The sequence below is a fragment of the Crocuta crocuta genome, unplaced genomic scaffold (genome assembly GCF_008692635.1).
Source record: "Crocuta crocuta isolate KB4526 unplaced genomic scaffold, BGI_CrCroc_1.0 scaffold5, whole genome shotgun sequence".
NCBI classification, from domain to species: domain Eukaryota; kingdom Metazoa; phylum Chordata; class Mammalia; order Carnivora; family Hyaenidae; genus Crocuta; species Crocuta crocuta.
In genome coordinates this window covers 5,195,445-5,204,261 of record NW_027530500.1, presented here as the reverse complement: position 1 = coordinate 5,204,261, position 8,817 = coordinate 5,195,445, and positions in this window count along the sequence as shown.

Sequence of the window (8,817 nt, the reverse complement as noted above, 5' to 3'; positions counted from 1 at the left end):
GGCTGAAAACTCAAACAAATCCTAGCTCTGTGTGACCTTTGACAATTGTTTCTTATCCCTCTATATAATTATTCTTAGAATTTATTTTGTTCTGTGCTATGGGATTTTATGTTATGCATCTTGTGTACTCTACTCAGGGAAAGACTCCTGGCCCTCCATGTAAATTCCTGGAGCTTTATTTCTCTAGTTCTTTTTACTTCTCTGAACACTTTCTAGTCGTGTTGACCTTTGCAGATTCCAAGCTCTGTTTCCCCAACTCAGTGAGGTTTCCAAATGTGGTTTGAGTTCCTTCTGCCTTGCACCGCAGTATGGGAATCACTAGGGCACAATGTCTAGGCAGTCGTGTTGCTCATTCAGTTTGTTTTCCTTTTTTTGCATGTGAATTACAATGCTGTGATGCAAGTGGTATAGTGTCTGGATATAGTCATTTCCTATATTTCCCCCATTGCCTAGTTGGATAGTGCAAGGATAATTTTAGAACATCTTATTTCTTTGCGGCTAAAGAGCAGAAATCCACACCCCTTCATGTGTTTTCTTTTTCCAGTTAATCATGGTTATGTGTTCTGTGAAGTATATTTTAAAATATTTTACTCCCATTCTGTGTATAGTGTAAAGGTGTGTAGGACTGTGTGATGCTCACTCTTGCATCTTCCTTGGGATTCCCAGACCACTTTCTTCTCTGAAAGTGTCTTAAAATATGTACTTGAATCACACAATTAAAATGTAAGTGTTTTAATTAAATAGGACTTGGGTAGCTATAAAAGAAAGGACAGAAACTCAACTCAAACCATATCAAGGGGAAAAATGAAAATTAATGTTTATGCAAGAATTTGAATTTTTTGGTTTTCAAAACTGCTGGGCTCAGGGACCCTAAAAAAGTATATTTCTCTCTGTCACTTTGCATGTATATCTATCTCCCTCTCACATTGTCATCTTTTGACTCTGCTTCTCCCTTCCCTCTTAAGGGCCTCATTCCTCTTCTCCTATAATTACACTTTTTTGGACCAATAGCAGGCTTAATGCATAGAGAATTTCCATTCTACATAGAGTTCCAGGGAAGTCATTGTATTAGATTTGCTTATCCCATAGCCAATCCATGATAAGCATTTATTAGAAAGCTTGGCATTATGATTAGCCTGGCCTCAGTCATATAACATGACCACCATACGCAATGGATTGAGAGGCAGCCATACCAAGGAGCAAATCCTGTCCACACAAGAACAAATTGTCATGAGCTGCTCTGTATTTACTTCACTTGCTTTAGTGATATTTGAATTTTAAAATAAAGCATATGCTCTTTGAAGACTTAGACAATAACTATTAAGTCAGAGAATAATCCCAAGATGGCCTCAAATAAAAATAGGAACGTTGTTGTCATGGCTTCTGTTTTTGGCCTTATTATGAGTATTTTTTACCAGTTGCTCAGGTTAAACAGCTGTTGCAATCAAATTGCTGTATTCACAGTCTAGCAAAACACGCCTGGTGATTTCCTAGGCCACATTCATTTCTCCATCCACTCTCCCATACCCCACATCTTCTGACAATAAAAAAAAAAATCCTATAGTTGAGCCTTCAAGGCTCTGCAAAGCCTTACCTAACAGCCAAGGTTCAGATCATTACTGTTTTGTTTTTTTTCCTTTGGAATGTCCCAAGTGTCCTTGCCATTCCTTAGGAGCCTAGCAATGCTAATGAATGCTTTTGTGCACATGGTACATCTAACCTACCAGCTGATACACTTCTTTAGGGCAGATATTTTGCTTTATGGCTGATATGTGAGTAGTTGGAATAAGAGGGCTAAGTTTGGAGTCAGATAACTTCAGATCTGAATTCAAGAGCAGCCTTGCATTCTGATCAAGGCCTTCTTTGGCCATGTAACTGGGACTGCCTATTATGCTCATCATACGGGAATGATGATACCTATTTTTATTATGTGAAATATCCTAGGTCACATTACAGGGACATTTTCTGGCAGTAAATATTTTTTATTATCCCCCCCACCCCGGCAGCTATCAGTATGTCCCACAGCGAGTCAGAGATGTACCCATACTTGCTGATTGATTGCATAGTTCCGATGAAGTAAGACTCTTACTTTATAGATTTGACTCCAACATTTATTTAATTTAGCATCATTAGACAAGAAATGAAAATGCCGGGAAATAGCAGATTATACTCTGCTTTATCTTCCCTAATGGACAGAAAACTGGGGTTATGGCTTTTTAGCAGGACTGTAGTGATGATAATACTTTGTTTGTCTTTCTATTTTTTTTTTTTTAAGAATATCTGGCCATGATGGTTTTATAATGTTTATTTCTAGACAGTTGTTGAGCATAGCAACAAAATCACTAACCTAAAAGAACAGTCTTAGGTTATGACCTGTGATCATCTTTCCTTTGCTTGAAATTGAGAGAAAGAGAGAAATAGAGCTATTTCACCAACATGTCCATGGAAGGAATGAATCCTGCTCATAAAAGCCACCATTTATCAAGATACTTGACTCACATGAGCATCTCAATCAGATTGTAAAGAGTTGAGCAATCCCATTATTCAGGTGATGTACATGGGTCTTAGAATTTAGGTAACTCAAGTAAAAGCGTTACAGAAATGGAACCCAAATATTTCTGATTCTGACACATTATTCATATAAATGTCATACCACCTCTTGATCAACCTCAAGAGAAGAGCTTAGCCAAAAAATCTGTAAACAACCCTACCCTGAAATGACTTTGACAGATAGTCTGTAAGATAGCCTCACAATTTTTAATAGAGAACTTTCTATGCCCAAATGACTTTTCGCTTATATTGTTTATCCTCAAAGGCTGCTGATTATTTTTTAACTTTTCTGAATTCCCCATCTTGTACTTCCAACATCAAAATCCCTTCTTAAGTGACTGCAGGGCTAGCACAAATGGAAGGTTATGCATTGAGAACTGAATGGGGCAGCAGGAGAAAACAATCTCTAAAGGAAAAAAGATCTTATTTTCATAGTAATTTGCCATCAGTGTAATAACAAAACATTAAGAAGGCAAAATGTGTGACCCAGCTGTGTGATGTGTCCCCTAGAAAATATTGTCTCAAGGAACCTGGATGACTCAGTTGGTTAAATGTCTGACTTTTGGTTTATGCTCAGGTCATGATCTCATGGTTTCATGGATTCGAGCCCTGCATTGGGCTCTGTGCTGACAGTGTGGAGCCTGCTTGGGATTCTCTCTCTCGCTTTCTCTCTCTCTGCCTCTCCCCTACTCATGCTGTCTCTATCTCTGTCTCTCTCAAAATAAATAAACTGTTTTTTAAAAAAGAAAATATTTTCTCCTTATTTTTCGACATCACTTAGACCATCAATAAAGCATCTCTTGCTAATGTTTTCCCTGTTTGGAAATCAAACCCTGGGCAGGTATGAATCTGAGGGCTGAAAACAGTAAAGGAAAATTTTACTATATTTTTATGTATATGTGACCAAATTTCTGGTGAACCCTGAGGTTTAATTTCTTCTTTACATTTATATTACACAGAAATTATTTACTTACCTGCTTTTTGTTCTCCATGAGGGGACAAACTCTTTTTTTCACAGAAGTATTATTTTATGTAAACTGAAACGCTAATCCTACATTTTGGCCTATAAGAATCACTCACTATGTTTGTTGGAGTAAACTTAATTATATGTATTTATTCCTTTATTTGTTCTTATTAAGTACATTTTTATCAAATGTCCCAAAACACTAACTCATTTAGGATTATTTTGCTATGCAATAATTCCAAGGTGAGACAAGTTGATTTTTAATAGGTCTTATTACATATCTATAAATAACATAAATGGAATGTTTTCTTATGTTTATTTATTTTCAGAGAGAGAGAGAGAGAAAGTACAAGCAGGGGAGGTCAGGGAAAGGGGGAGAGAGAGAATCTTAAGCAAGCTCTTTACTGACAGTGTGGAGCCTGATGCAGGGCTTGAACTCACAAACCATGAGATCATGACCTGAGCTGAGACCAAGAGTCAGATGCTTAACCAACTGAGCCACCCAGGTGCCCCCATAAATGGAATATTTAATGGAATAAAGTACTATGGCTCCAGTCTTATAAAAAGCTAGAACTAAGTTGTTTTAATTTCTTTTAATCCAGATACACTATTATTTCTATTTTACAGTAGAAGCACATAAAAAAGAGATCTTTTCAACTGAGTTTCTGATAAATTTGTTTCACAATATTTTTTTCTGAATTGGGCAAAACGTATACAATGTAATTTTTTAAATTGAATGTTCCCTCATCAAAACGTAAAAAGCCAATGAAATGAACCTAAAGTAAAAAAAAAAAAAAAACAGGCCAGGTTTCTAGGGAACAAGAACAAATAGTTATTTGGACAAGTTAATCAACTATATGACTCAATGAAAATGAAAGAAGTCAAATCAGCTAATCCATAGTATGTTGACTGTCGATTGATGGATTGATTGATATTGTGTATATGTGCATGTGTTTTAAAAAATTTGTAAATCCCAGATTGAAGTCCATTGGTGTACATATGATGCTCAGGAGGCAATTGGGAAAACATCAAAAACCTAGGGAGTCTCTTAAACTAACTTTTCCCCCTCATCCTTTAAGGTTTCCTACATGAAAAATGTAATCAAAGACATTTCTTCTAAATTAGAAAGACAGGGATGATGGGACACCTTGGTGGCTCAATCAGTTGAGCATCTGACTTCAACTCAGGTCATGATCTCATGATTCCTTAGTTTGAGCCCCAAGCCCCACGTAGGGTTCTGTACTGACAGCTCAGAGCTTGGAGCCTGCTTCAGATTCTGTGTCTCCCTCTGTCTCAGCCCCTCCCCAACTCGTGCTCTGTCTGTCTCTCTCAAAAATAAATAAACATTAAAATACATACATACATACATAAATGAAAAGGGAGAGAAAGAAGCCTGTTACCAATGTAGAGGAAGGGCTTTTGACTTGTTTGCTTCCATATTATTTGGGGGGAATTCTCATTCATTGTAACTTAAACATCCTAATCTCAATTGGATTTTACTTCTTATTCACATAAGAGTTTATCTTATATATCCTCCTGGTCTTGTAGTATTTCAGGAACCCATTTTTCTTCTATTTTGTGGCCGGTATTCCTTATGGTCTTAGGTTTCAGAGTCTCTTCCTTTATGTATGGTTTTTAAAAAAAAGTAGAGAAATTACAGTCACCTCTCACTGCTTCAGCCTAGAAGGGACATGCATTATTTCGCACACTATACTGGCTAAAATTCAGTAATACATCCATACTGACTATGAAAAAAGCTGGAAAATGTAGTCTGGCTTTATGACCAACCAACAAATACTATACACAAACAAATAAATTAAGTAACAGATGGGTTGGGCAAAAACACAGTTAATTATCAAAACATTGGGGTACCTGGATGACTCAGTTGGTTAAGCATCTGACACTCAGGTCATGATCTCACAGCTTGTGGGTTTGAGCCGCACGTTGGGCTCTGTGCTAACAGTTGGGAGCCTGGACCCTGCTTCGGATTCTGTGTCTCCTCTCTCTGGCCCTCCCCCACTTGTGCTTTATCTCTCTCTGTCTCTCAAAAATAAATAAATGTAAAGAAAGTTATCAAAATGTTTAAAATGCATTATTATTCTAGGGGACACTTGTAAAAGAAAAAAAAGGAAAAATTTTAAAAGAAAAGAAAGAACAAAAAATTTTGAAAAGAGGCAGTAAAGAAAAATGAGTGGGAAATGAGATAGAATTTGGAATAGACCTAATATCTGGCCACTTTTGGCTTTTCAATTCTTCTCTATAATTTCTCTTTTCTCCACTTCCTCTTTTCTTTGTGATTTTCTCACTCAATACACATTTTATTTCCTCTCCTTGAACTCTATGGTTTTTCGTGTGTTTATTTTTATTTTTTGTTTTGACTGTCTTATCTCCTCTTTTACTCCAACTCACCCTTCATAAAAATGATTCCAGGCCAGCACTTCAGGGATCTTCTGAAAAAAACAAAAAACAAAAAAAAACAAAAAAAACACACCTCCATTGCCTAACCCAGCTAAAGAACTCTAATAGCCACAATTCTGAGTCAGGCAGAAGGCCAGCTTGCTATTGATGAAGAACCCCTACAAATGCGCCTTGCCAGGCCTTGAAGGCATCGTTGCTTATGCCTAAACCACAAACTTGAATCTAAACTCAGAAGCATTCTGTCCATTTTTCCTCTCAAATAGGACCACACGACTTCATCCAAAAAATAAGTGTCAGGTTCCTATAAGCTGACATATGTAAGTTGAATGGTACTAGAGAAAAAAAATCTTTGGTTTTGTGTATACATAAAAAAAAACTAAAATATCACAAATATGAGCACACTGTGGTACATAAGCATTTTTATCCAGAGTAATCACCTACCTGAGAAGGAAGCAGTAGAAACTTGTTTGAAGTGAAGGAATGACTTTTATCCCTCCCTATGAATTGCTCTGTATGCAAATACAGTGAATGGAAAAGAAGAATTACATTTATTTTCCTGGTTCAAGTTGATGTATTACTTAGTAATTCAGTCATAGCTATACCTCCTTTCTATTCTCAGTCATGTTGTAGTCATCTTAAATCTGTAAACCTAAATAAATTTAGGCTAGACTGCTCAGAAACTGATGTGTATATGTATGCGTGTGTGTGTGTGTGTTCTTGACAGATCTAAGTAATTCTTTGTACAGTTTGATTTCTAATACATGTCTACTTGATTTCTAATACATGTCTACATAAGCAGGGGAAAATGTTAAGTGGAATGTAGTTGGAGATTGTACCTGATAAAGTGTAAGAATCCCATTGAACTCAACTGTTTAGATAATCAGAGATGATCCAGAACATTCATTTCATTATCTAGATGATAAAATTGAGACACGGAGAAGTTACTTGCTCAAGGATGTGTATTATGTAGCAAAACCTCTTCTATAATTTAGTTCTTTCTGTCAGGTATTTTATAATTTTACTCAGTGCATCAGAAGTAAGTGTATACCACAAATAAATCTTTGTTTGGTGTCTATAATAGGTTAGTACAACAATCCTGACTCTGATTATAGACTGTATATTTTTCCTCGATAGATTTTCCTGTATAGTACCTTTATAAATGTAAGATACCAGTAACATGGATCTTTTCATTTAACCAAAATACACTTAAGTTTAGTAAAGCAGAACAAAATTACATAAAGATTTTTTTTAGCTGAGTTAATTATTCTTTTCCAATATGTTACAGATTGCTTTTTAATTACAAACTTTCTTTTATGCTGTTTAGTTTCAAAGCATATTTATCTGTTTCTGAGCATAAAATGAATAGCGGCTCACTGTAGCAACATTTAAAAATATACACAAAGAGGAAACACAGTATTCATAATCCCACCATCTGACATTTTAATATCTTATAGGAACTCTTATTGCTGTTGGTATATAATATTCCACATTTTGAAATAAAAATATTTACTTTACTTTTATTTTATATTATTCTATTTTATTTTTTACGTTCTTTCAATGTTCATTTTTAAGGGAGAGACAGAGCACCAGCAGGGGAGGAGCAGAAAGAAAGGAAGGTAAAGAATCCCAAGCAGGCTCAAACCTCTGAGCTGTCAGCACAAAGACCAACATGGGGCTCAAATTCATGAACTGCGAGATCATAACCTGAGCCAAAGACAGATGTTTAACCAATCGAACCACCCAGGCACTCCCAAAAAATACAATTTAGAAAATAAGGATTTGAGTTCACAGAATAAAACACACCAAAATGGCACTTCAGATTATAGTAGTATAAATTTATGTTGGTGTCCAAAATATGTAATGTGTTGACACTTTGTTTCCAGTGCTGTAAACCTACAGAGTGATTATAACATCTGTTAATGCCTTCATAGTTACCTAAAATTTACATATGAACATTATTAATGTATTATTAGTTATCAGTGTATTAAATACCATATAACTTATTTTAATTGCTTAACCCAAAATATCAATGTAACTTCCCTTGTACTCAATATTTTAGAAGCTAAAATGAATACTTTATTGAAAGAAATAGACTATAAGCATAGTAGGGATTTTTGTACCATACTAGAAAATCGTTTCTGTGTGAGTATCGAATTCTGTTTGTCACTGCACTGCAGGTATCCTGCATCCTTTGATTGTATATTTTGGTAGCGTCACTGCTATCGCGAGGCTCTCATATTCACACAGTAGTTCAATTTTGATACAAATGTCACAAACATAGCCCCCCACTAGGTGCAAGGAACTACTTTTCGAACTCCACATTAATTTGTTTAACCCTCACAGTAATTCAGAAGCTCATGCACTGAGCCTTTGAATGAATTGACAAAGGACACAAAGCTGATAAATGGAAGACCTGGGACTTGGCTGTCTGGCTCCAGATCTCTGCGATGAATCTGGATACAAATCTATAATGTATAGCCTCTCTCATACTAATGTAGAACATCACAGATATTTATCTTTTTACGTGTATACAGATATAAGTTATATACATACGGCATATGTGTGTGTACACACACACACACACACACACACACCACACCACACACACAGAAACACCTACAGATAGATAGATGATGGCTAGATAGGTATATACATAATACCTAGAAAGGTAGATACATAGATACATAGATGATAGATAGATGATAGATATATGATAGATAGATGATAGATAGACACATAGATATTTCAAGTAGTCTGACATATATTCTCACCATTTAAAACTCACAACTCCTCCTAAGATAGGTGAGTGAATATATGAATTTGTATTTTATCCACATTCTTTATTCCCTTAATGGTTGCTTCAACCTTGCACTATGCAGGTCAAA